The following is a 27,878-nucleotide window of genomic DNA, read 5'->3' on the forward strand; positions in this document are numbered from 1 at the left end:
GTCCATCCTTCCCTTGATGCATAAATTACCTATTCTTTCTACCACTACCTAGGCCGGGATTTCAGGGTGGGATATTTGCATTGTGAGCAAAGAGATAGCCTGCATTAACATACATTTTCGGATACGAAATGTGGGTTGGGAGAAAGGGGAATATGATTTTTCAAATAAGGTTTACTTAAAGAAAAGGTTGTGCGATGAAGGGTACTCACCCTCATCACCTTGGGAGTGGGATGATCAGGGACTCCCTGGTTTAGGGGAGGGCCTAAGGTGTTGGCTCAGCTGGTTTAGGCGTGAGCAGAAGGATTGTCCCCTCATATAAGGACCGGTTTGTCATCTTCACTACATGTACTCTTTAATAGTACAACCACTCGAGACTGTGTGGACAGTCACTCAATCTGAACTCGTGCGGTCCGACCCCAGGGTTATGAAGGCTGGGGAGCACCGGGAGGATAAGGAGGGGGAAAGTTTTGTCCGGTTTGGACATGGTGGTGGCCTGACTCCTTCCGGATAACCATTAAGGTTAGGACGTATGGGGAAGGAAAGAGATCCAGCATTCGGGTCTCGCGACGGTGAGATCGCAGAAACCGGACTAGTGGGTATAGTGTACCCCTCTGCGCAGAGTTGAAACCTATTCGAATAGTCCGTGTCCACTGGTATGGACGAGTCTGGTGTGGTATGACAATTAGAGATTTTCTATAACCTCCGTGAAAAGGGAAATAAGTGTAAGTGCGTACCGAAAAAGAAAACAAGGCCACGGGAGCGGGAAGCTCAGTGGTGGTTGAGTATTTTGTTAGTTTTAAGTCTTTGGGAAAAACCTTACAACAACTGCCTTTCTCTAAGAAAATGAAGAGTGATTTCAACCCCCACCAAATAAAAGCATGTATGATATAGGTCTCTTTCTCTTCACGGGAGTGGGGTGGGCTTGCAGAATACCTAGTGTATTCACCCAGATTTATTTATGTTTTTCAGCAGCCGAAGACTTCTTTACTGCTATGCTTGATTGAGAGGGCTGTGCCTGCACCCAGTTCTGCCTGTGGCTTGGGCTAGTATATTTTCCTACTGCGCTTCTTATTTTGGCTCTCTCGAGCTTGTACCCCGGTATTGTAATAACCTTTATCTAAACTCTGTACTACTTGAAGTAAGGAATGTGTTTACTAGCCTCCTGGGACTAGTAATTGTATCACATTTGAGTCCCAAAGGATCGGGACGCTTCACTCAATCTCAAGTCCGCTCAGACACCTGGGCGGTCTGTTTGTCACGATAGTGCCCTTCTTAAAGGTGTTAACATTGAACCTATACGGGTGAGTTTGGGGTAAGAAGCATATGTGGCAATCAAAGTAACAGATCTTCCCCCCAAACTCAAGGCGGAAACAATCTGTATCCTTGCCACATATTGGACATGTTAGAATTTCATGGCATATCCATCCAGCAAATAAACTGTATGACATGAAATCATGAATGGACCACAAATACGCAACTCGGAGTGTGAATCTCTCCTTTTTGTAGCAATCGTATGCTTCAACACCTTCCCATAACTTTTTGAGATCATCGATCAAGGGTTGCATCATCACATTCAGCCCTTTCCTAGGATGGTCTGGTCCAGGAATAATTAGGGAAAGAAACATGTAATCATATTTCATGCACAAATGAGGTGGAAGGTTGTATGGAATAACAAATACAGACCAACAAGTATATGATGCCGCATTTGTATTGAAAGGTGTAAACCCATCTGTCGCCAACCCAATTCCAATATTTCTCGCTTCATTAGCAAATTCTGGATCAAAGTCATCTAGAGCCTTCCACGCATCGCTGTCAGATGGGTGTGTCATCACATGAGTGTCCTCTCGTTCATGTTCTTTGTGCCATCTCATGTGCCTAGCTGTGTTTCTCAAAAGAAACAAACGCTTAAGACGAGGCGCAAGAGGCATGTAACGAAGTTGCTTTTTTGAGCTATCGTTGATGTGACCATTTCACCATCATCGTTTTTTACCTCTACATATCTCGACTTCCCACACTGACACTTCTTATCATTCTCATGATCCTTCCAGAAAAGCATACAATTATCTGGACAAACATCGATTTTTTGATAGTTTCCTGCATTGATACACGTCTTTCGGCATCTTGTGATTTGGTGGAAACACTTTGCTGATTAAGATCAAGAGCTCATTGTAACAATTGTTCGAGAACATGAACTTAGACTTAATATCCATAAGTCGAGTCACGAAAGCGAGGATGGAAACTTTTGTGTGTTCATGCAATGATTGTTCTACAGCCTTAAGGAGGTCGAAGAACTTTTTAGCATCTGGAGGTAGCTCCTTACTATGTGGTGGAAACACAAAATTAGGATCCTCCATTAAATCTTGAAGCATCTCGTCCATTCTATCATATTCCACGTCATCATTGTTGTGGGCTTCAGACACACTTTCACGGGGAAACTCCTCGCCGTGATACACTCAGACTTCATAGTTAGGCATGTAGTCATATTTGCAAAGGTGCCCTGATAGAGTTCTCTTGTCTTGGCATCTACAAACCCGACACATACTACATGGACATCGCACATCCGTGCCTCTTGACAAAGCAAAAGCACGATCAATAAAATTCTCTGTCTTTCTTATCCACTCCGTCGAGGGATGATTCATACGCCAACCTTCATACATCCATTGACGGTCCTCACCCACCATATTTGATGCTAAAATAAAATAACACATGATTTATAAATTTTCACGATAAGCTTAATTAACCTAAATAAGCTTAATTTTCATCGACAGTCCTCACCCACCATATTATTAATCCAACATAAACTTATTTTTAGCCATAACATACAAGAGTTTAACATAATTAAACTATATGCAACAGTTAGTCAATCAAGTTAATTCACCTAATGAAGCATCTTGATCCTTTGGGACTCAAATGTGATACAATTACTAGTCCCAAGAGGCTAGTAACCACATTCCTTACTTCAAATAGTACAGAGTTTAAATAAAAGTTATTACAATACCGGGGTACAAGCTCGAGAGAGCCAGAATATAGAGCGCAATAGAAAGTACACTAGCCCAAGCCACAGGCAGAACTGGGTGCAGACACAGCCCTCTCAATCAAGCATAGCATAAAGGAAGTCTTCGGCTGCTGAAAAACATAAATAAATCTGGGTGAATACACTAGGTATTCCGCAAGCCCACCCCGCTCTCGTAAAGAGAAAGAGACCTATATCATACATGCTTTATTTGGTGGAGTTGAAGTCACTCTTCATTTTCTTAGAGAAAGGCAATTGATGTAAGGTTTTTCCCAAATACTTAAAAGTAACAAAAAACTCAACCACCACTGAGCTTCCCGCTCCCGTGGCCTTGTTTTCTTTTTCAGTACACACTTACACACACATTTCCCTGTTCACGGAGGTTATAAAAATCTCTAATTGTCATACCACACCAGACTCGTCCATACCAGTGGACACGGACTATTCGAATAGGTTTCAACTCTGCGTAGAGGGGTACACTTTACCCACTAGTCCGGTTTCTGCGATCTCACCGTCGCGAGACCCGAATGCCGGATCTCTTTCTTCCCCCGCACGTCCTAACCTTAACGGTTATACCAGAAGGAGTCAGGCCACCGTCATGTCCAAACCGGACAAAACATTCCCCCTCCTTATCCTCCTGGTGCTCCCTAGCCTTCATTACCCTGGGGTTGGACCGTACGAGTTTAGATTGAGTGACTGCCCACATAGTCTCGAGTGGTTATACTATTAAAGAGTACATGTAGTGAAGATGACAAACTGGTCCTTATATGAGGGGACAATCCTTCTACTCACGCCTAAACCAGCTGAGCCAACTCCTCAGGCCCTCCCCTAAACCAGGGAGTCCCTGATCATCCCACTCCGAGGTGATGAGGGTGAATACCCTTCATCGCACAACCCCTTTTTTAAAAAACAAAATCTCGATTGAAGAAACACACTGCCCTTTCTCCCATCCCATATTTCGTATCCAAAAGATATATGTTAATGTGGGCTATCTCTCTACTCACAATGCAGATATCCCACCCTGAAACCCCGACCTAGGTAGTGGTAGAAAGAATAGGTAATTTATGCATCATGGGAAGGATGGACTTGCCTTCGTCGAAGCTTTCCTGGCACAAAAGGTCTACCTCCAGGAGATCGGACTCCGGCCCTTCTTCCGGGGCTACGGGTTCCGGATCGACGGTCCCCTCTTCTTCTAGTAAAACAGGCAATAAACAATACATCAATAGTGGTTTACTTATTGGAGTGTGTCATTTTTTTAACATTATTATTACATGTGACTTTAGAAAGTATTTTGATAATTTTTGGTGCATAAAATATTGAGATGTAATAATTTAAAGGAGAAAAGGCTGAAAAAGGAAAAAGAAAAGGAATTAAGCTTCTGGTGGGCCGTGGGGGTAGGATCTGGCACAGCCGGGCGCAGGGCGCGCGCGGGCGCGTGGTTGCGCCGGCCCAGCTGCGGCCCAAGGCGGGAGACGGCGCGTGCGCGCGAGGGGGACAGCGTCTCCGCGGGGCCCACACGCTAGAGAGAGCGAAAGGGGGGAACGGCGCCAGCGGTCGACGGCGGGGTGAACCGGCCGTCCGTGGAGGAGAACCCGACCACCGGTGGGCTCGGCGGCGATTCACCGCCGGTGACCCGGTTCTTGGGTAACGGGCAGGCGCCCTAGCACGAGGAGGTGCTGGAGAACCTAGGGGCGGGCTCAATTTGGCTAGAGGGGGCCAGGAGGGGGCTGTCCGCGGGGAGGTGGCGGAGCTCCGCGGCGGGAGTCGCCGCCGGTGAGCTTCGGGCGGGGATTGGGGTAGGGGAGCGATGTCCCAAGTTCACGGCAGTGTGGCGCAACTGATGGACCTATCTAGTTTCTCGCTGAACCACCAGAGGGGAAGGGAGAAGAGGGGGAAGGCTTACCGGAGGGGAAGAAGACGATGACGCTTCTGCAACTGAGCTCGGACGAGGGGGAAGAGGGGTGGTTGAGGCCGGTGTGGGGAAGCAAGTGCTCGGGGCGACCCTTTTATAGGCGCCCGAGGGGAGGGGAGCGGTGGAGCTCGGCGGACGCCGGTGAGGTACACAACGCCGGAATTAATGCCGCACAACGGCGACGACGAGACCGCACGGTGGGGGCGGTACCGGGCAAGGATGCGGTCAAGCGGCGAGGACAGGGTGGTGTCGAACTTCTCTGTGCGGCGAGGGGACGGGGCAAGGAGGAGGACGGTGGCCGGAGGTGACTGCGGTGAAGCCGTACGCGGCGAGGACGATGGGGCGGCTGACCGGTGGGGCCGGCTTGCTAGGGGGAGCGGTCATGAGCGAGGGCGAGGGGGCGGGGACTGACGAGTGGGGACGGCGTGTCAGTGTGCGCGGGCGCGAGCACAGAGTGGGCCGGTAGGTGGGCTGATGGGGAGGGAGTTGCGGGCGTGGGAGGGGGAAGCGACCACGGGCGTGGGCTGGATTCAGCCCAGCTAGGGAGAGAGGGTTTTTTTTCCTTTTCTTTTTATTTTTCCAATTTCTATATTCATTTTTACATCCTTTTCTTTTGAACAATTATTTTACTAGAAAATCTTAGGTGCTAGAAAATAAAATCTAAGTGAGGTGCTTATGACCAAACAAGGTGTATGCATATGATGAGAAAAATCTAGGGGAGTTTTGGGATAGATAATAAGAAGTGGGGTTTAGATTAGGGTTCCAAACCTGGGTTAAAAATTGGGATGTTACAAACCTACCCCACTTAAAGGAATCTCGCCCTCGAGATTCAGATGGGGCTCGAGAAAAGGTAAGGGTGTTCCCTCCTCAGAGAGTCCTCACTTTCCCAGGTAGCTTCCTCCTCTCCTCTGCTCCACTGAACCTTACAGAGTCTCACTTCTGAGTTGTGGGTCTTTCGGACTGCTGAGTCGAGAATCTTTATTGGCTTTTCCCGGTACTGGAGATCTTTTTGAATCTGAATTGTCTCTGCCTCGATGTGGTTCTCTGGTACTTGCAGGCATTTACGGAGCTGGGACACATGAAACACATTGTGAATATCTGACATGGATTCTGGTAGCTCAAGGCGGTATGCTGCGGGTCCCACTCTGCTAATGACGGGATAGGGGCCGACGAAATGCGGTGCTAGCTTTCCTTTCATTTGGAACCTTTTGACACCACGCATCGGGAGACCATGAGGTATACGAAATCTGCTTCCTCAAATCTGAGTTCTCTCCGTCTGTTGTCGGCATAACTTTTCTGTCGACTCTGAGCTTCAAGTAACCTCTTGCGGATCAGGGCAACTTTCTCTTCGGCTTCTTTAACAAAGTCGGGTCCTTCTAGTATCCTTTCCCCTACATTGGACCACATTAGGGGGGTCTGGCACTTTCGTCCATACAATGCTTCGAACGGTGACATCTTGATACTGGCCTCCCAATTCTTGTTGAACGTCAACACACAAGCTCTTAGTAAATCTTCGAGGACCTTGTTGACCCTCTCCGTTTGACCATCTGACTGAGGGTGATAAGCGGTGCTGAAATCTAACTTGGTGCCCATAGCTTGCTGAAGGCTCTTCCAAAATTTTGAGGTGAACTGCGTCCCTCTATCTGACACTATCTTCCGAGGAATACCATGGATCCTGACTATCTCTTTAAGATATATCCGGGCAAGGGTGGCTCCTCCAAAAGTGGTTTTTACTGGAATGAAGTGGGCCACCTTGGTGAGACGGTCGATTATTACCCAGATAGAGTCATTCCCTTTTTGTGTCTGGGGCAGTCCGGTTACAAAATCCATGCCTATTTCCTCCCACTTCCATTCAGGCACTGGGAGGGGTTGTAGTAGGCCTACAGGTTTCTGGTGTTCGGCCTTTGTTCGTTGGCAGGTGTCACACCAGGCAAAATACTGTGCTATCTCTTTCTTCATCCCTCTCCACCAGTATCTGGCTTTGAGGTCTAGGTACATCTTGGTGGTTCCTGGTTGGATGGAGTAAGCTGAGTTGTGAGCTTCATTGAGCAGGACTTCCCGTGCCTCTCCTTTTGGTACACACAGACGGTTCTTGAACCAAAGAACTCCTTATTCATCTGCCCTAAGGTCCGGAAGTTGCTTTTTGCGAGCTTTTTCCATAAGCCTTGTTGTCTCCGTGTCCAGGCGTTGAGCCTTGCATATGAGGTCTTCTAGTATTGGCTTGACTTCCAGGCTATCGTTGTCTCCCAGACATGCATTTAGTTGAGCTGATTCCTTCTTCCAATCTTCTAAAAAGTTGGTCCCCTTTATCCCGAAAGGTTTTCGGCTGAGGGCGTCTGCTACCACGTTGGCCTTCCCGGGGTGGTATTGGATCTCGATGTCATAATCTTTAATCAGTTCAAGCCATCTTCTTTGACGGAGGTTGAGGTCTGGCTGAGTGAAGATATACTTCAGACTCTTGTGATCGGTGAAGATTTGGCATTTGTTCCCAATTAGATAGTGCCTCCATATTTTTAGGGTGTGCACTATGGCTGCCAACTCCAAGTTGTGGGTGGGGTAATTCTGCTCATGCGGCTTGAGTAAGCGGGATGCATAAGCAATAACTTTCTCATTTTGCATTAAGACACACCCTAAGCCTTGCCTTGAAGCATCACAGAAGATGACGAAATCCTGGTGTATATCTGGTAGTGTCAAAACGGGCGTGGTCGTGAGCTTCTCCTTGATGATCTGGAAACTTTCCTCACATTTTGGAGTCCACACAAACTTATTATCCTTTTTGAGAAGTTCGGTCATAGGCCTTGCTATGCCGGAGAATCCCTTGATAAAGCGGCGGTAATACCCTGCCATTTCCAGAAAGCTTCGCACTTCACTGACGTTGGATGGCTGTTTCCATTTGGAAACGGCTTCTACCTTGGATGGGTCTACTTCTATCCCTTCCGCGGTCAAGATATGCCCAAGGAAGGCTATCTTTTCTAACCAGAATTCACACTTGCTGAGCTTAGCATAGAGTTGATGTGCCCTGAGTCTTCCGAGGACGATTCGAAGGTGACGCTCATGGTCCTTGCGAATCTTTGAATAGATAAGAATGTCGTCGATGAAGACTACGACAAACATATCCAATTTTTCCATGAATACCTTATTCATGAGGTTCATGAAAAAAGCGAGGGCGTTCGTTAGTCGAAACGGCATACTGTGAACTCATATTGTCCGTATCTGGCGACGAATGCAGTCTTCTGAATATCTACTTCCTTGATTCTCAGTTGGTGATATCCTGACCTTAGGTCTATCTTGGAGAAATATTTGGCTCCCTGCAGCTGGTCGAAGAGATCGTCGATCCGGGGGAGTGGACACTTATTTTTGATTGTAACCTCATTCAAGGATCGGTAATCAATACACATTCTCATATTTCCATCCTTTTTGGTGACGAAAAGGATGGGTGCTCCTCAGGGAGACGAACTGGGGCGGATGTACCCTTTTTGTTGCAGTTCTGCAATCTGGAGTTTTAATTCTGCTAACTCGGTGGGGGCCATGCGGTATGGTCTCTTTGTGATGGGCGCCGTGCTAGGAATGAGATCTATATAGAACTCCACTCCTCTTTCAGGTGGCATTCCAGGCAACTCTTCCGGAAATACATCCATGAATTCTTCTATTACGGATATGTTTTCTGCTGCCAGATTAAACATCATTGGATCGTTGGCGGGCGGTTGGGCCTGACAGGAAATTGCTTTTCCTTGGCGGTCGGTGAGAAGGATAGTCTTACTTGCGCAACTTATGATGCCCTTGTGCTTAGTTAGCCAATCCATTCCTAGGATCACATCAATCCCTTGGCATGGCAAGACAGTTAAGTCTACCAAGAACACTACCCCACTTAAAAGAATTCTGACTTGGGAGCACTTGAGCTGGCATAGAAGGTCTGACCCTAGGGTTCGGGTGAACAAGGGGATTTCTAGGGGTGTAGAGGGGATGCCATGTTTTTCCACAAAACAAGTGGCTATAAATGAATGGGATGCTCCTGAATCAAAAAGCACAGTAGCGGGAGTAAATTCAACAAGGAACTCACCGAGCACTACTCCCGGAGCTTGCTGGGCCTCTTGAGCGTCGACGTGATTAACTCGTGCTCTGCCCTGGTACTGGGTCCTGCTCTACTGACTGTTGGAGGGGGGTGCCTTGGAGGCAGGTGCCGAGGGAATCTTGGGGCCATTCACCGAGTTGGAGTAGGTAGGTCCGGGTGCCTTCAACTGGGGGCAGTTATTCTTGAAGTGACTAGGGTCTCCGTAGTGCCAACAAGCATTTGCTGGCGGTTGGTTGCTTGCAACCGAGGGGGCCTAAAAGGAGCTCTAACTCTGCTGACTGTAACGTGACGGAGTGGGTCCAGCTGGTCTATTGAAGCTTGGTCCCTTGGGTGGAAGCCCGAAGGATCGAGCTCTCTGGTGACGGTCTTGCTGCTGAGCTCGAAGAACCTGGAATTTCCTCTTGAGGTGCCCTTTTTCTTCCTCTTTTGCCCTTTCCACTTGGATGGCTTTGTTGGAGAGGTGCAAGAAGTTGAGGAAATCTTGGCTGGCGAGGATGGTCTTGAGTTCAAGTCTTAGCCCTTTCAGAAAACGGGCCATCTTCCTAGTCTCGGTGCTGACATCGTCAGACACGTAACGAGCCAACTCTGTGAACTTGTGCACGTACTCACTGACAGATCTTCCACCTTGAGTTAGTTCCCGGAATTCATCTTCCTTGAGTTGAACGATCCCCTGGGGTATATGGTGCTCACAGAAAGCGGTTTCAAATTCTGCCCAGGTAGCATCCCAGATGGCCGCGCTGAAGGTATCCCACCATGCTAGGGCCATCCCAGAAAGTTGATGAGCAACCAATTGAACACACTGATTTTCGGGGCATCCGATGGCTTCCAGTTTCCTCTTGATCGTGCGCAGCCAGTCGTCGGCATCGAGGGGATTGCTAGACCCAGCGAACGTGGGAGGCTTGAGTCTCAGAAATTCTCCCATCCTGTCCTGTGGTCTTCCACCACCTGGGCGCTGGTTCTCTAGATTTCTAGTGAGGATTTCAATGAGTCGGGTCTGATTGGCTAGAACTTGGGCCAAATCTAGTGGTAGTTCCGGAGGTGCGGGGAGGTGGGTCTCACTCCCTTCTCCGCCAGCTTCTCCTTCAGCTCCTAGGGTGTAACACCCCAAAATATCATTTTGGGTAAATTAGAATTTTTTTTATTTTAAGGTGACAATAGTTATGAAATAAGTGGTTAAACAAAGGATCCAATTATGAATGAGATTACTCTTGGTAAGTTATGAAGAATTAGTTAAACAAGCTCTTGGTAAAAGATTATGCACTATAAAATCTTTTCTATCAAAACAGATGAATATGACCTTTTTGAAAGTACTTTTAATTTGACTACAAATGTGTGTATATGTGCATAGTGGAGACATCCTCAAATGAAAGTATAATTGCATTTCATGCTGAAATCTTATTGTATGTGCATTTGAACTCAAGTTGTAAAATATAAATTGTGTTCGAAATTAAATTTGGTGGAATCTAGTTGGGATTGAAAATTTGGAATAGGAAACAAGACAGAAAATAAAAGAAAAAGAAAAAGAATTTTTACCTGTCCCATGGGCCAAAACCTTGTTGCTAGCCCACGCTCCCAATCTCATCCCTAGCCAGTGGGCCGAACTCCCTATTCAGCTTGGCCTTCACCGTAGCACCGACTGGTCGCCCGTGTTGCCAAGAAAATCAACCGATACTGACTCCTTCGCATCGGCCGACTCGGCCTCTGGCCGAGCTTCTCGGCAACAGATTTTATCGATCGGATATATAAACATGCACATCGCGCCCTCGTCCCATCGACTCTGCACTCGACCACAGCAAGAAATCGTAGCGCAGAGAAGGCAAAGTGTGAGGGATCGCGTTGTGTGCCCGCCGTGGAGGAGATCGGGATTTCTGGGGGCTTTGACCATCCCGGGGTACCTGGGTGATTCACAGGAGCCCATCGTGCGCACTTGTAGTCTCTATTGGCGGAAGCATCACCTCCTGGACGCCAATTTCTCGTCGGTGGCGAGCTTCCTTCCCCTTGCCGCCGTGCCGCGTGGGTAGAGTTCACCGCGGCTCGATCACCCGTAAGTCTACCACCATCAGATCCTCCTTACCTCGCTCTCTGTTTTCCACGATATCATGCGCTGGTTGGGGCAGCGGGGGCCGACCGTGCGGTCTGCCGGCGATGGCACCGCCGCGCTGGTCTTCAACGCCGCCACCGCTCTAGGTGTGGGTTGGGGAAGAAGTCCCCCTGGCCGTCGAATCCACGGGCGGCGGATGAGTTTAGAGCCGAAATAGCGATTGGTGTCGATTAAATCTGAATCGTTGGGGCGCGATCCGACTGTCCCATTTTGATGCGAGCGCGGGCAACTCTGGGACCGTTAATCCCGGATCCTGTGGCTCACTGATTCACATAAGGCAAGATATGATCTGGGCCATCGGTTTGTGATCGCGCGGCCCAAGTTTGATCATACCCCTTCGTCGTGGTCATTACACAGAAGAGCCCCTGCAGTTTTTCTTATTCAATCCGCCATCCCGTGCCATTATAAGACCATTACCGTTTAGTCCTGGAATGTATACAAAACCCCCTGGGCTTTGTTAAAATTGTGTCCGCAGTCCAGAAGTCTAAGGAAATTCAGAATTAATTTTAGAAAATGATTTTTAATACAAAAACAATACTAGAAACTTGTATAATTCATATATAATTCATTTTAGCTCCAAATTGAGTCATTTCAGTTGCAATAATTTTGTATTAATATTGTCTACAAACTAGTAATACTATTTAGCCATGAAACTTGAATTAAAATTATTCATTTGGATTAATCTATTCTAAGCACTAAATAAACTTCAGAAATCCATAACTCAATAACCGTAGCTCCAAATTTAGTGGTTCTTGTTTCTACGATCTCGTTACGCAGCATAGAATATTATTACGCAGTTTATTATTATGTTTGGTGTGATGTTAATTTTGCCTATACATGTTTGTCTGTATTGCTACGTTTAGCAGTGAGGACACGTGTCATCTGAAAAGCAAGTTGGTACCTGGAATCTCAAGTGTCAGGCAAGTTGTGCCCTTGATCACTTCTTTTTTACCCAGTCATGTTCTGATTAATCATAATGATATGCATAGGTTAATTTTGATGGGACCCAACAGGTTATCCTAGTTTGATTATCTTTATACCTTGACTCCACTAAATGTTTTGGGTAGTACCTGCTATTGCTTTATGTGGTTTTGGGTATGAAGATTACACTATTCAGGATTATACTTTTGTTATCAGTTGTTATTTATTGTTCATGTTAAAATCATTATGTTAATTGGAACATGGAGAACCACCCAGGAAAACAGTGCTACCACAAGGGTTTATGGACGCCCTTGGCTGATTAACTAGGAAAGCTAGTGGATGATTACCTTACCCGAAAGGAGCAAGGGCAGTAGGGGAGTGGTCAGTGTAGGGAGGTCCTTGGTTGATTTTGCTGCGATGGCGGTCAATCGAGGGACTCCTGCACTGAAGCTTCCTATAAAATGTAGTGGTTTTCTGAAGCTAGTGGAACTTTGTAAAGGCCTCGTAGTGTTACCCTGCCTTGCCTCCTCGGTAGAGGTGTATGGGATTGGCCGTCTCTTGGCAGATGGGTAACATGACTTGTGGGTAAAGATGCGCAACCTCTGCAGAGTGTAAAACTGGTATACTAGTCGTGCTCACGGTCATGAGCAGCTCGGACACTCACATGATTAACTTATGGAACTAAATTCAATTTGTCATATGCATTGCATCGCAGGTGATGTTATTACTTTTGTTCTACTACTTAATTGGGTTGGTATTTACTTATACTTAGTAATTGCTAATAAAATTTTGACCAAATTTAAAAGCAATGCTCAGCTCTAACCATCCTCTTTGGTAAGCCTTACACTTCACGTGAGCTCCCACCTTTGGCGAGTTCATGCACATTATTCCCCACAACTTGTTGAGCGATGAACGTATGTGAGCTCACTCTTGCTGTCTCACACCCCCCCACAGGTCAAGAACAGGTACCACAGGATGAGGCGCATGGAGGATGTTGTGATGAGTTCGTGAGTGGTCTAGGCCGTCGTCTCCCAGTCAACTTTGGGTTGCTGGACCGTTGTCTCCTTATAATGTAATTATTTATTTATTTTGTACAGAACTCTTATTATATAATAAAGATGTTACATTCGATCCTGTGCCATGATTCATCATATGTGTGAGACTTGGTCCCAGCACACCTGGTGATTATGTTCATGCCCGGGTCTTGGTGCCCCAAAACCCGGGTGTGACATAGGGAAAATCCTGCTCCAATCCCGGAGGCGGTATGCATGGTTTTATCCGAAGCCATCTGACAGGGGAAAAAAGTTACTACCATGCACATGCCAATTTTTTAACCAGTTGCTTTATCCATTACACAAGTTCATTACAGCATACAACTACCATAAGTTCATTACACGTGAGTGCTACCTATGGTACTCCCGAACACCTTCTCTAAAGTGTCCCCAAATTCCTTGAGAAGGTCATCAAGGCTGGCTAGGGACATTTCCTCGGTGTCGGACGAGTTCCCTATCCTAGTAGGAGGTTGGGCTGGAGGGGCTTCTTCCTTCTGCTCAGTCTGGCATCCTTGGCTTCTAGTCTTCTTGCGGATTTTTCTTACGGGGGCGAGCTTCTTTAGCTTCTTGTTGTAATCCATCTTCAGGGTGCGGTAGGCCTCACGGGTGTTGGTTTCCTCGCCTTCCGCTATCTCGAGGCTCTCTTGAAGGGACACCTTTTCCCTTGTAAGTTCCCTGACTTGATGCTCCAGGCTTTCCACCTGGGAGTTTAGGTGAGTACAGTGGGAGGCAAGGTCATCATATTGGTTATCGAGTGTGTGGAGGTATCCAGCCATGTAGACGATGGTGGGGTCATCCTTGGTAGGGTCTCTTCCTGACAGGGCCTGAAGTCTTTTCCTCTAGGCGGGGGTATTTTTGTTGCTGGGTGCAAAGTAGCGAAGGGGGGTTCCAAAGATTATTCTGCTGTAGTTTTGGCACAGTTGTCGGAGGGCTTTTCGGGCAACATTTTGGCAAGTATCTGGGAAGCGATATCCGGTGAAAGTGACTTGGAAAGAAGGATGGTTCGGATAGTTTCGGCTTTCTCCTAGGTAGACTGCTATAGAGCACTTCTCCATTCCGTTCTCGAGATATTCCTTCCAGACATATTTTGGCTTCTTGCGGATCCCCATGCGAAGCGCACAACTTCACAACAGATGTGGGAACCCCTCCACCTCTGAGCAGTAGGATGTCCTAATGACCAGAGAGTCTTCCATCTAGAATAGTAAAAGAAGGGTCTGTTAATATCGGGGGAAAGGAGAGAAGTTTTTTCTTGGGGTAAGAGGTATTTTCTTTTAAGGCAAGTTTTAAGGTGAGGGCTGCGACCTACGACCAGTCCTATGGCTCTGATACCACCTGAAGCGTCCCGATCCTTTGGGACTCAAATGTGATACAATTACTAGTCCCAGGAGGCTAGTAACCACATTCCTTACTTCAAATAGTACAGAGTTTAAATAAAAGTTATTACAATACCGGGGTACAAGCTCGAGAGAGCCAGAATATAGAGCGCAGTAGAAAGTACACTAGCCCAAGCCATAGGCAGAACTGGGTGCAGACACAGCCCTCTCAATCAAGCATAGCAGAAAGGAAGTCTTCGGCTGCTGAAAAACATAAATAAATCTGGGTGAATACACTAGGTATTCCGCAAGCCCACCCCGCTCCCGTAAAGAGAAAGAGACCTATATCATACATGCTTTATTTGGTGGAGTTGAAGTCACTCTTCATTTTCTTAGAGAAAGGCAGTTGATGTAAGGTTTTTCCCAAAGACTTAAAAGTAACAAAAAAACTCAACCACCACTGAGCTTCCCGCTCCCGTGGCCTTGTTTTCTTTTTTAGTACGCACTTACGGAGGTTATAAAAATCTCTAATTGTCATACCACACCAGACTCGTCCATACCAGTGGACACGGACTATTCGAATAGGTTTCAACTCTGCGCAGAGGGGTACACTTTACCCACTAGTCCGGTTTCTGCGATCTCACCGTCGCGAGACCCGAATGCCAGATCTCTTTCTTCCCCCGCACGTACTAACCTTAACGGTTATACCGGAAGGAGTCAGGTCACCGCCATGTCCAAACCGGACAAAACATTCCCCCTCCTTATCCTCCCGGTGCTCCCCAGCCTTCATAACCCTGGGGTTGGACCGTATGAGTTCAGATTGAGTGACTGCCCACACAGTCTCGAGTGGTTGTACTATTAAAGAGTATAGGTAGTGAAGATGACAAACTGGTCCTTATATGAGGGGACAATCCTTCTGCTCACGCCTAAACCAGCTGAGCCAACTCCTCAGGCCCTCCCCTAAACCAGGGAGTCCCTGATCATCCCACTCCGAGGTGATGAGGGTGAATACCCTTCATCGCACAACCCCTTTTTTTTAAAACAAAACCTCGATTGAAGAAACACACTGCCCTTTCTCCCATCCCATATTTCGTATCCAAAAGATATGTTAATGCAGGATATCTCTCTACTCACAATGCAGATATCCCACCCTGAAACCTCGGCCTAGGTAGTGGTAGAAAAAATAGGTAATTTATGCATCAAGGGAAGGATGGACTTGCCTTCATCGAAGCTTTCCTGGCACAAAAGGTCTACCTTCGGGAGATCGGGCTCCGGCCCTTCTTCCGGGGCAGGTTCTGGATCGACGGTCCCCGCTTCTTATAGTAAAACAGGAACTAAACAGTACATCAATAGTGGTTTACTAATTGGAGTGTGTCATTTTTTTAACATTATTATTACATGTGACTTTAGAAAGTATTTTGATAATTTTTGGTGCATAAAATATTGAGATGTAATAATTTAAAGGAGAAAAGGCTGAAAAAGGAAAAAGAAAAGGAATTAAGCTTCTGGTGGGCCATGGGGGGATCTGACCTAGCCGGGCGCAGGGCGCGTGGTTGCGCCGATCCAGCTGCGGCCCAAGGCGGGAGACGGCGCGGGCGCGCGAGGGGGACGACGTCTCCGCGGGGCCCACACGCCAGAGAGAGAGGAAGGGGGGGAACGGCGCCAGCGGTCGACGGCGGGGTGAACCGGCCGTCCGCGGGGGAGAACCCGGCCGCCGGTGGGCTCGGCGGCGATTCGCCGCCGGTGACCCGGTTCTTGGGTAACGGGCAGGCGCCCTAGCACGAGGAGGGGCTGGCGAACCTAGGTCAGGCTCAATTTGGCTAGAGGGGGCCGGGAGGGGGCTGTCCGCGGGGAGGTGGCGGAGCTCCGCGGCGGGAGTCGCCGCCGGTGAGCTTCGGGCGGGGATTGGGGTAGGGGAGCGATGTCCCAAGTTCGCGGCGGTGTGGCACAACTGATGGACCTATCTAATTTCTCGCTGAACCACCAGATGGGAAGGGAGAAGAGGGGGAAGGCTTACCGGAGGGGAAGAAGACGGCGGCGCTTCTGCGACTGAGCTCGGGCGAGGGGGAAGATGGTGGCTGAGGCCGGTGCGGGGAAGGAAGTGCTCGGGGTGACCCTTTTATAGGCGCCCGAGGGGAGGGGAGCGGTGGAGCTCGACGGACGCTGGTGAGGTGCACAGCGCCGGAATTAATGCCGCACAGCGGCGATGACGAGACCGCACGGCGGGGGCGGTACCAGGCAAGGACGCGGTCAAGCGGCGAGGACGGGGCGGTGCCGAACTTCTCTGTGCGGCGAGGGGATGGGCGAGGGGACGGGGCGAGGAGGAGGACGGTGGCCGGAGGTGACCGTGGTGAAGCCGTACGCGGCGAGGACGACGGGGCGGCTGTCCGGTGCGGCCGGCTTGCCAGGGGGAGCGGTCGCGAGCGAGGGCGAGGGGGCGGGGACTGACGTGTGGGGACGACGTGTCAGTGTGCGCGAGCGCGAGCGCAGAGTGGGCCGGTAGGTGGGCTGAGGGGGAGGGAGTCGCGGGCGTGGGAGGGGGAAGCGGCCGCGGGCGTGGGCTGGATTCAACCCAGCTAGGGAGAGAGGGGTTTTTTCCTTTTCTTTTTATTTTTCCAATTTCTGTATTCATTTTTACATCATTTTCTTTTGAACAATTATTTTACTAGAAAATCTTAGGTGCTAGAAAATAAAATCTAAGTGAGGTGCTTATGACCAAACAAGGTGTATGCATATGATGAGAAAAATCTAGGGAAGTTTTGTGATAGATAATAAGAAGGGGGTTTAGATTAGGGTTCCAAACAACCTGGGTTAAAAATTGGGATGTTACACCTAAATACCTACGACATTATTTGAGTTAACTCTCGGAAATTAGCACATTGAATAAAAAAATAAAAAAGTATAAACACGGTACCTAACGGTGGGCTTGGGTACGGCGGGGGCAACGGTCGCAGCAGGTCGCCGAGCGTGAGGGCGCCGGCGGGGCGGAGGCGCTGGTGACGGGCGCGCCGGGCGGGGCCAGGGTCGGGGCGGACGCGGCGGGTGCGGGCTTGGGCGGCCGGTGGCGGCCTTGGCGGGCGGGGGCGGCCGCGGTGGGGGCGGGGGGGGGGGGGGGGGGGGGGGCGATGGCGAGTGGGACCGTGTAACACTATAAAAAATCATCAAATAAAAATAATACATTTAGTTTGTTAGTGGTATTTATTTTAATAAATTTTTCATTGAAGTGTTTGTTATTTATTTTATTCGGAATCATTTTTGATTGCTCATAAGTAATTTTGAATATTGAATATCATTTCTTCTTAAATTAAAATTCACATAAATAATACAATAAATATTAGTCTAAGAATTAATATTTTATTTATAAATAATTTTGGTTTAATTATTATGAATTATTATGATTATTTGAATAGGTATTTTGAAATTTGAAAAAAAAGAAAAAAACAAAACCTAACCCTAATCTACCCTCGCCGAATCGGCCCACTAAGAGCCCAACTAGAAGGAGCCGCCGCCCCTGACCTAGCCGCCTCCCTGTTCCTTTGCTAGCCGACGCCGCCAGGGGAAATCCCCTTCATCCTCTTGCGCGCGGGCCCAACTCGGCCTTTCTCTCTCTTCCCTCTGCTTCGCCCCGACGCGCCGCCGAGGAGCGCCAGCAGAGCCGCCCCGCCAGGACGCCGCGAGCAGCCCCTGCCTCGACCGACGTGCAACCGCCTCGCCGTTCTCTGACTGACCCTGTGCACCGTAACCAATGCCCCTACACGCCGAGCCGCGCCAAGCACGCAGGAACTCCCTCGCGACGCCAGGAAGCCCAACCGACCGCGCCCCTGCAGCTGCGACGCCCGTCCGTTCGCCATCCCGGCGTTAATGGAGAATCAATGGAGCCATTTCTCCTTCCCCCACTCTCCCCCATTACACCCTCCCTCCATTGTTGCGTCATGAAGAACCGCCGACGCCATTAATCGCCTTGAAGACCTTGATGTCGCCCGTTATTCACTCTCCCTGGCTCTCTCTCTTCCCTTCCTCTTTCTATAAAGTCCGGTCGCAGCATAGAGTTCTCCCTTCCCTACTCGAGCCCTCTCCCTCACTCTTCGTGCTCACTATCCACGTTCCCCGCCGGAGCTTCGCCGTCCGCGCAGCACCCCGTGACCGTGACCACGCCGTTTGTCAATCGCCCACCATCCGTGGAGACTCGCCGGAGTTCGTCCACGCCGCTTGCCGTCGTACCTCGCCATCCGAACGCTCACCGACGACCGTGTCCGTTCTTTGCCCACCAAGACCGCCGTTCATCCCAAGGTTGAAAATAACCCCAACCCGTTAATGTATTTTCTAAATCGTGTTTGAATTACTTAATTGATGTTATGAATTATTGTTGTAATATTGATGCGATTTGGCGATTCACGCATATGATTTTTAGAGATTTCGACGTATACGTGTAACAAAAATCGAACCCCGCGACAATACTTTGAAAGTACGTATAATTTTATAATTCTAAAAATGAACATGGTCACTATTCACTAACTTAGTGATTTTCATACTAGAAAATGTTTATTTGATTTCACTTTAGTGTGTAGAGCGATAATCGGTTAGTATTGATTTAAATGATATAAGAAATTGAAATAGGTATTGAGCCACGTATTTCCGGTCAAATATAAATATAGATTTCACTAGTCATGATAAATATATTCATAAGTATAGCACTTAAGTACTTAGAATTAGTAAGACATTTATTTATGTCATAATGACCATGATTATGTTATTAAAACTCTCATTTAGTAATTTACATTAATTCTTAGTATATTAATGTCAGAAGAATTATAAATAAATAATTTTTAGTATACGTATAAATTCTATTTAAGGAGAAAATCGAAAGAGTAGAATTTATAATAATGACTTAACTAGGCGCTTATGATTTTCTAATAAAGAGATTGATAGTTATATTGTTAAACATAGGTTTCTTACTAATAAGAGATAATTTGTTCTAATTTAAAAATGACCTTTTTAATAGATATCATATTTAACAAGGTTCGTTATAGATATTTAAGAATAATCGTATTAAATAGAAACTTAAAAGTAATATGTCATATGACTTTTCTAATTATTATTATATAATGGCTTAATTAAGTGCTCACGTCGTTATAACTAAAACAATAGTTAATAACATACCAATGAATACAATATTCATTTTAAATATCTAGGTCATATGTTTCTAAACTAAATGTAAAGATAAATAATAGAGTAATTATGTCCTCTCATAACCTAGTTAATTAGATTTATATTTGTTTACAACTGGTTATATAGGCTTAATTATTTAATCAAAATTAGTTCATATTATTTATATATGTGTCACTTAGTTTTTTCTAAAGAATAAACTAAGGAAATTAGTGTTCATGTTCTTTAATAATAATGTTAGTTGCATATTGTTTTGTATATAGCTTTCTTAATAAAATATAAGGCATGTACTTTCTAATAAAAATAAAATATAATTGTTGTTCATTGTCTTTTACATAAAAGTTCATTAAAACATATATCATAACTTTCCATAAATAGGTGTTTAATAATAATGATCTTTTCACATAAAACCTATTTAGACTTATATCTTAATTTGTCTTCAGTGAAGGTTTAACAATGAATTATAATACGTTCCATAATGCTTCTAAGATTAATAACATGTTTCGTAGCCCATTAACCTTAGATATATAACCTATATCATTTCTAAAATGTTAAAAAGGTTTAATATTGTTATAACGTGTTTTATCATCTTATAAACCCTTAATATTAGACATATCACGTATGACGCTTTATAAAAGATTAATTTGGTGAACCAAATATTTGTATATTTTAATTAATATATTTTAAGCTCATGTCTTGTTTTATAAAGTATAGATCACACACTTTTGAGAATACCTTTTTATTATAACCATTACGTGCGATGTTTTAAAAAGCGAACACTCTTTTCGTTAGGCTCTCTTTTAGCTTTACGTATGGTGAATGTGGTATGTTATTGAGTGGTGTTTGTTCTTCTTGTTTGTTATGTGATGTTTAGAGATTGATCCGGTAATTGAGAATCAAGATATATTCTGTGGAAGAACCTCAAGTTTTCAATAAGCAAGGCAAGTGGACTTCTCCCTCTGCATACTCTATTTGATCCCAAACAATACATTTAATAAAGTTTACTCTTTTGGATGTATATACATAATTTGATGGGTTACCTATTTAGATAACCTTCCCAACCTTATTCCTTGGTCAAACCTGGGAATTATACTTTACCTTCGTAGCTATGCTATTGCTGCAACTTAACTTTATGCAGTCACTCCCGCTTATGATATTAATGTTCCAAATGGTAAGTTTACATTATTGTTGTTAACCCGATGGTTAAACAAGATTATTGCATATTAATTGGAACATGGAGTGACCACCCGGGAAAACAGTGCTACCATGAGAACTATCATGGCTCTGGTCTTGGCTAAATAACTAGGGAAGTCTTATGTTGGGTGCTGGTCGTGGTCGACAGGAACGGGGGCATCTGGCAAGCTCTTATAGTTCCGGCTCAAGCAGATTGGATACGGGCATAGTTCCCAAAGCTTTACCCTGTAGTCTGGACTATAAGTTGGATACGGTAGGTGTGCCTTATGCAGTTTGACCATTTCCAGCATTTGCGTAATGAGGACTCTAGGGAGAAGCCTCGTAGTGAGACCCTGGCCATTCACCTCGGAAGTGAATACGGGTTTAGCTAACCCGGGCTAGAAGGGAATCGCGACTCATGGGTAAAGATGCGCCACCTCTGCAGAGTGTAAAACTGATATATCAGCCGTGCTCACGGTTATGAGCAGCCTGGACTCCTCACATGATAATTGAACTTGAAGATGGAAATAAATCGAGATCCAATGATCTGTCAATGGTTTTGCTTAAGTGGTTTCACTTAAGTGTTTTTGATATACTCTTGTATCTTTGCTTAATGGGAATACTTGGGATTCACACTTATTAGTAAGACAAGTGTTGTTAATAAAATATTGACCAACTAAAATGCTTACTGCTCAACCTTAGCCTCACCTTGTTAGACTTGCATTAGTTTTTCCCCCACTTGCTGAGCCCCGACCATAAGTGAGCTCACCCTTGCTTAATTTTGATCAGAAGTTGCAGATGAAGATATGATGCTGAACTCCATGGATGCTAGTCTAGTGATACCCCCGGTCATCTTCCTGTGGATGGATGTCCTTGTTTCGATGTACTTTGATAAATAAAGGTTAAGACATTATGTCTGTTCGAAGTGTAATATGTTAATATAATCGTTATTTACGCTTTTATGCATTGTTCTTTTGATATATTACACTTGTGACGTCAACATATGTGTGGAAATAGATCCTGGCACACATATGCTATGCACCCGGCTCTGCCCCTTAGAAATGGGTGTGACAGACCGAGGGAGAGAGAGACGCGAGAGAGAGACGAGAGTGAGAAAGGTCAGAGAAGAGATAAGGTTGAGGAGAGGTTTAAAAAAATATAACTTCCTAGAGTAAAATCATAGGAAGTTACATAACTTTCTAGAGTTTGTACATGTACTCTAGGAAGTTAAGTAACTTCCTAGAGCCGACCGTAGGAAGTTAGCTTTTCGTTTGACTGGTCAAAAGCTGAAATCTAACTTCCTAGAGGAGGCCGTAGGAAGTTAGCCTAGAGCCGGCCGTAGGAAGTTAGCTTTTCGTTTGACTGGTCAAAAGCTGAAATCTAACTTTCTAGAGGAGACCGTAGGAGCTAACTTCCTAGAGCCGGTCGTAGGAAGTTAGCTTTTCGTTTGACTGGTCAAAAGCTGAAATCTATCTTCCTACAGGATGTCGTAGAAAGTTAGCCACCCATGTTAACTTTCTAGAGCCGGTCGTAGGAAGTTAGCTTTTCGTTTGACCACAACCGTGGATCAGCAACTAAAGCTAACTTCCTAGAGGAGGCCGTAGGAAGTTAGCTGCCCATGCTAACTTCCTACGGCTGCCTCTAGGAAGTTAGCGGCTCGTTTGACCGAACACACGAGGTCAGCATGTGAAAGCTAACTTCCTACAGCTTTTATAAAATACCGTAGGAAGTTATGTTTATTTCCTAGAGCTACCAGTTGCCTCTCAGAAGTTATTTATTTCCTACGGTTTGTTATAAAAGTTGTAGGAAGTTAAAAAAAACCGTAGGAAGTGTATGATTTTGGTGTAGTGCTATTCTTTGTCATTTGGATGGAATTTTCCTCATACCGCCCCAACGGGGATCGGGAACCGGACGAAGATCCTTGTACCAGACTTCCCAACATAACGGTAGACCAACTCAAACACGACAAAGCAGTCATATATACATTCATAACATCAAATAAAACAACAAAAATAGTGTTAAATATATGGCTCAGTTATGAACAAATAGAACAAAATATTGTCGAATTGATATTTTTATTAAATGGGTCTTCAATGGGTCCCTATGGGGAAACAAGAGGGGAGAACTATCCCATACCCGAACTTGTGAACCCGATGGGGACAATATTTTACTTATATTCATCCCCACGGGGATTGGACAACGGGGATTGAGGACCCATTGGCATGTCTACCTATGTCGTGTCTGGCCACCACACGATGTATTCGGCACACATAATCTTTGTTTGCACCATTCTTTAGCCCAAATAGCCAGCATGATATCTTAGACCAATAGGACCTTAGTTCCTTCATGAATCATCACTGACCACGTTCACCTCAAGCAACACCTGCACATCAATAATACATGCAATGGTGTATGAGCACGAGTTCACGACTTGAGTTAAAGTCAATCCATGCAACACCACTCTCATGAGTATATAACATCAATATCAAAACCATACATTAGCACACATGCACTACAAACTATGTTATGCTTATCACTTTGCAAAGCCAATTTCAATCTAAAATGATATTTCATCATGTATGGTTTCACAGTCTCACCTTTGATGAAAACATTGACAACACCACAATGAGATTGAACATTTGCATTTAATTAAATTATTTTTAATTGAAATCTAAAAAGCAAAGTGAAAAAGATCATCACAAAAGATCCAAAACAAAATCCCCCTTTCTAAATAAACAAAAAAATAAAAGGGTAAATATGCAATGTCTGTGTCCGAATATTCTCTCCTTTGATACTAAATTCATCAAAAATACAAAAAGGTAAATTAAAATCCCTTTTACATAATTTTTAATATTGAGCATCATAAATAGTCCATATGTGTAACAAATATTCATCCAAGGCATGCTAAACTATTGTGCACATACAATTTAATCCAAGCATATTGAAAAGCAAGGTAAACTAATAATTAATTTCAAGACATGGTCTACCTTTCTCAACTACCTTAAAATGTGTATCCATTTGCTAGGCACTTTAGTGCTTGAAAATTGATTATGTTTGTTGCAACAAAAATAAATTATCAGAAATTATATGCACCATCAACTTTACTTTTTAGCCCAATCAAGCCTATATGACAATCAGAAGCTTAAGAACAAGATCTTAGGCATACCCCTAGTATATATTCTTGACATAATGCATTGTGAGTTGTTGACAACGGACAAGTTAACTAACCATGTGTTCTTGCTTGGGCCACAAAGAAGCCGCATCGCTAGAAGGTTGTATCACATTCGTAATATACTTGTTATCATCAAGAGTTTCCTCAAACACTTCACAATGCAATAAATTAAGCTTTCTCTAAGACAGAATGCTCCATGTGAAGTGCTTGAAGGAAACTCATGAAGACACCAAGTGTGACTCTACTAACCTCTAATGGTCATACCTTCATTATTGACTAGGTGCGCATATTGTCGGAGTGCCACCTAGAGTTCCTCCAAACACTTCACTAGCCTAATGTGGGTTCATCTTGTGCATGGCCTAGCTGGTGAAGTGTTTGGAAGGAACTCCGGGAAGCAACCAGCTATTATATTTGGGGAAAAACTTATTGGTATCAAGAGTTCCTCCAAACACTTCACACGGGTCTCAAGAATATATCCACCAATGAGAAGCTCCATGTGAAGTGTTTGAAAGGAACTCATGATAACACCAAATCTGATCATCGTCTTACCAAAACCTTTTACAGTTTCACAAACTATGAAACATTGCTGGATAACACCTAGAGTTCCTCCAAACACTTCACACTAGCTAGGTGATCAGATACAACATTGTGCAAGGGCCGGCACTATGGCCTAGCTGGTGAAGTGTTTGCAGGGAACTCCAAGGGAGAACCAACCAAGAACTCCAAACCCTAAAACACACGTTGAACTTCGATCGCCTGGTATTTATAGCATGGAAATAGCGCTAGCTTCTCATCTCTCTGCATGCTCTCCATTATTCTTCCTCGTACGTGTACAGTCCTGATGGTACATGCATTGCATACAATCGTTCTGCAGAGTCTGAATGGATGCACCTGGCCGTGATTGCTGCAGGGTTCATTAAGGGGAGGTCTAACGAATCTCTCATGTGGTCACGTAAGACTGTGAGAGCTTGATCGAATCGTAGAAAGTTCAATAGCTGATGGAGGGAACATTGCTCCCGTTGTAACCACGCACACTCCTTGCATATCTAAATTCCAAATGCACAACAGATAGATCGTCTTCCTCGTGATTGTTATTTTTCAAAAATAAAGTTAGGAGATCCAAGAATTCATGAATTATACAATGCATGCGCGCGCAAGTGTCTCTTTCGAGTTTTACAGGTTTATTCCTCTCTCCCTAGCTGAGGGGCCCTTAGATATGTCATAAAAATCACCGAGCTTTTATTAGTAGATCGTTACTTTACAGATAGGTTGTGACCACCCAATTCCAACACTGAGAGGAAGCTGTTTATTCTTCTCTCTAGCAGTCGGGCCATTACCCCCACAAACCCAACATGAGAGGAGGCTGTATGTAGCGTAACGCTTGCACATAGTACTACTCCACTAGCTAAAGTAGAAGCGACTGAGCCAGCTATTAAAAGGTGGTTCATGCTTCATTTCAACTCATATCTTTCTAGGTCTCTTGGCTAAAATAAAATATAATATTTATTTTTATGTGTCGCCGTAATACATGGATACAGTATACTTGTTTAGTTCGTGACCACTACATGCCATGCCACGGGTTACCACGGTTTTTTTTCTGTAGCTATTTAGTTTTGATGCCACGCATGCCATATTTTATTAACACGTAGGGTGACAATTAGTTCTAAATTTTACACTATAAAATTTTACACGCATGCTATATTTTACACGTAGTATGGAAAGTGTAAGAGGGGAAGCTCAGTCGCTGCCGCCACCGCCGCCGTCGCTCTTCCTCCTACACGTACGCATGACGTAGTAGGCGGTGGCGGCTTGGGGACAGTGGCGGAGGGCCTAGTGTGGCTAGGTGTAGCCCAAGCCATACCTTGGCCTGACCCAAGCCACTTTGGTATTGCCTCGTGCCTACGGTCTGTCTGCAATTTTCTTATTTGCTCCACCGACGCACGCACAACACGACGCATGCTTCTCAGCCTACCGTCGCTTCTCTCTATGGAATTGCGCGCTGCTCATCCTCGTCTTTCACAGACTGCTCGTGCTCTTCCCTAGTATGTGCTTGCTTGTATGCGACTGCTTGCGCTAGGCCTGTGTTCATAGCTCTGTTATGCACAGTACTACTAGACCCATAACAACTTGGATTTGTATCTTTTCTAGCGCATGCAGAAACAGGACACTCCTGATTTTGACCATGGATTACTTTGGAAGGCACGGGTTGTTCTAAAACGAGAACAAAGTATCTGCAGATTTTTGTATATGTGTTGTAAGCAATATATGTTATGTCAATATTAAAATATGAATTATAATCGTACAAGTTGATTAAGTATTTGTGTTGCATAGGTTTAAATTTATTGTTTGATTGTATGAGCAATGATAAATTCAACTTATTTTGTTAAGGTAAATCATTGCTTCATTTTAAATTATTTGTTGTGAACTAAAACTTATACACATATACGTGGATTTCAGCATTTGTATATATAAATACATAGTTATAAATAAAATCTGCCATACCTCAAATTTTGTGTGTCCTCCGCCGCTGCTTGGGGACGATGGGCGACGGCAGGTTCCAACTTCAGGTCCAGGGACCGACGGTGGGACACAGGGGAAGGAAAGAATAGAACAAAACATTATTTTTTTTATAATCAGTGGTATTGATAGGTAATTATTTACCAACTCCACACGCAGGTTCATATTTGGATATTTTGGAGTTGCCAGTGAGGTGTTCTAAAACTCCACCTCCATTTACACTACAGCCCTATGGAGTTAGCAATTCTTTGGAATTTTGGAGTTCAGATGTTTAGCTAGAAAAGTAGCTGGAGTTCAGATCCACAGTCATGCCAAACAGGACCTATTTTCTTGCAAAACCATGCCACAAGTGTGGCTTCAATTTTGCTCGACACACTTTCTGTGACAATTAACCACAGTTTGCCGAAGGTTTGGCATGACAAACAACTGCATCAACCAAATATAATCGAAGTTTCCCATCACCTGAAGGCTGAAGGCTCCCTCCGGCCCTAGGATTTGAATGTGGCTGGAGTATAGGATATCAATTCTCTGACAAAAAAACTACAGATCTCATACATATTCAAATTGATTTTCATTTACTAGTTTATCTATTGTTTTGATGTTTCGGTTCCGAGTTGTATCTGTTGAGTATTATTACTCACTCTTGTATTGTTTTGGTTCAGGAAGCTAGATGCTTCTCAGAAACCGCACACATACTTTACAACGCATTTAAAAATATCCAATAATTAATACTTACTCTTTGGTTTAGTGCTTGTTTTGAATGTTCAGACACTATAAGGCCTTATTTGTTTGTCATAGGTTTTGACCACGTTTAGACATTATTTAATTGATCTAGAGCTTCTAAAAAATTGTTGTTTGAGTTATGGACTGTGAAAAACTACATCTAATTAACAAATGAGTCTTATAGAAAAATTGTTGTGAACAAACCTCATATATTATTAGTAACCCCTTAGACTTCCTCCAACCATTCCTCCTATATATCTCCCCTTATCTATACACTAATACATTTTACTACCTTCCCCTAAAAGATTCTTTCCTTGCATACAGTTTATCTTCAACCATTCTATCTATACATTTCCCCAAATACATTATTACTTTGTTAATTAACATGTATTTATCAATTTTTCTAATTTTAAAAAATTAAACAACATTTGTAGTACCATAATACGCATTATTATCATGCCACAAACTAATTAGGTAATAAAAATTATAATTAATGATTCATCTAATAATTTTAATTATATATTATATTTTTTATTAAAGTTAAAAGCATTAACAAAATAAGAAACGAGATTCCATCTGGTTAATACTAATTATATAATATAAGTATTATTAATTTCTTATACATATTTAATCAAAGATACAAACGAAAACATGCCGCAGTCAGGAAGCGAGAACGGGATGGAGAGAGTAGCATTGTATCCTTGTTAATTTCTTATAATATGGAATTATGGATCCTAGGTGGA

At 44.6% G+C, this 27,878-nt stretch overlaps 4 non-coding genes across 4 annotated transcripts; all 4 read right to left on the reverse strand.

Annotated features, from left to right (window-relative positions):
* Positions 1 to 24,030: 24,030 nt before the first annotated feature.
* On the reverse strand, positions 24,031 to 24,114 carry MIR395k (microRNA MIR395k). The gene has a single exon (NR_121155.1). It is a non-coding gene; the product is annotated as a microRNA MIR395k (primary transcript).
* Positions 24,115 to 24,201: 87 nt separating this feature from the next.
* On the reverse strand, positions 24,202 to 24,282 carry MIR395l (microRNA MIR395l). Its single transcript, NR_121156.1, has one exon. It is a non-coding gene; the product is annotated as a microRNA MIR395l (primary transcript).
* Positions 24,283 to 24,330: 48 nt separating this feature from the next.
* On the reverse strand, positions 24,331 to 24,412 carry MIR395m (microRNA MIR395m). Its single transcript, NR_121157.1, has one exon. It is a non-coding gene; the product is annotated as a microRNA MIR395m (primary transcript).
* Positions 24,413 to 24,476: 64 nt separating this feature from the next.
* Positions 24,477 to 24,614, reverse strand: MIR395c (microRNA MIR395c). The gene has a single exon (NR_121057.1). It is a non-coding gene; the product is annotated as a microRNA MIR395c (primary transcript).
* Positions 24,615 to 27,878: the final 3,264 nt, after the last annotated feature.

The sequence above is a fragment of the Zea mays genome, chromosome 10 (genome assembly GCF_902167145.1).
Source record: "Zea mays cultivar B73 chromosome 10, Zm-B73-REFERENCE-NAM-5.0, whole genome shotgun sequence".
NCBI lineage: Eukaryota > Viridiplantae > Streptophyta > Magnoliopsida > Poales > Poaceae > Zea > Zea mays.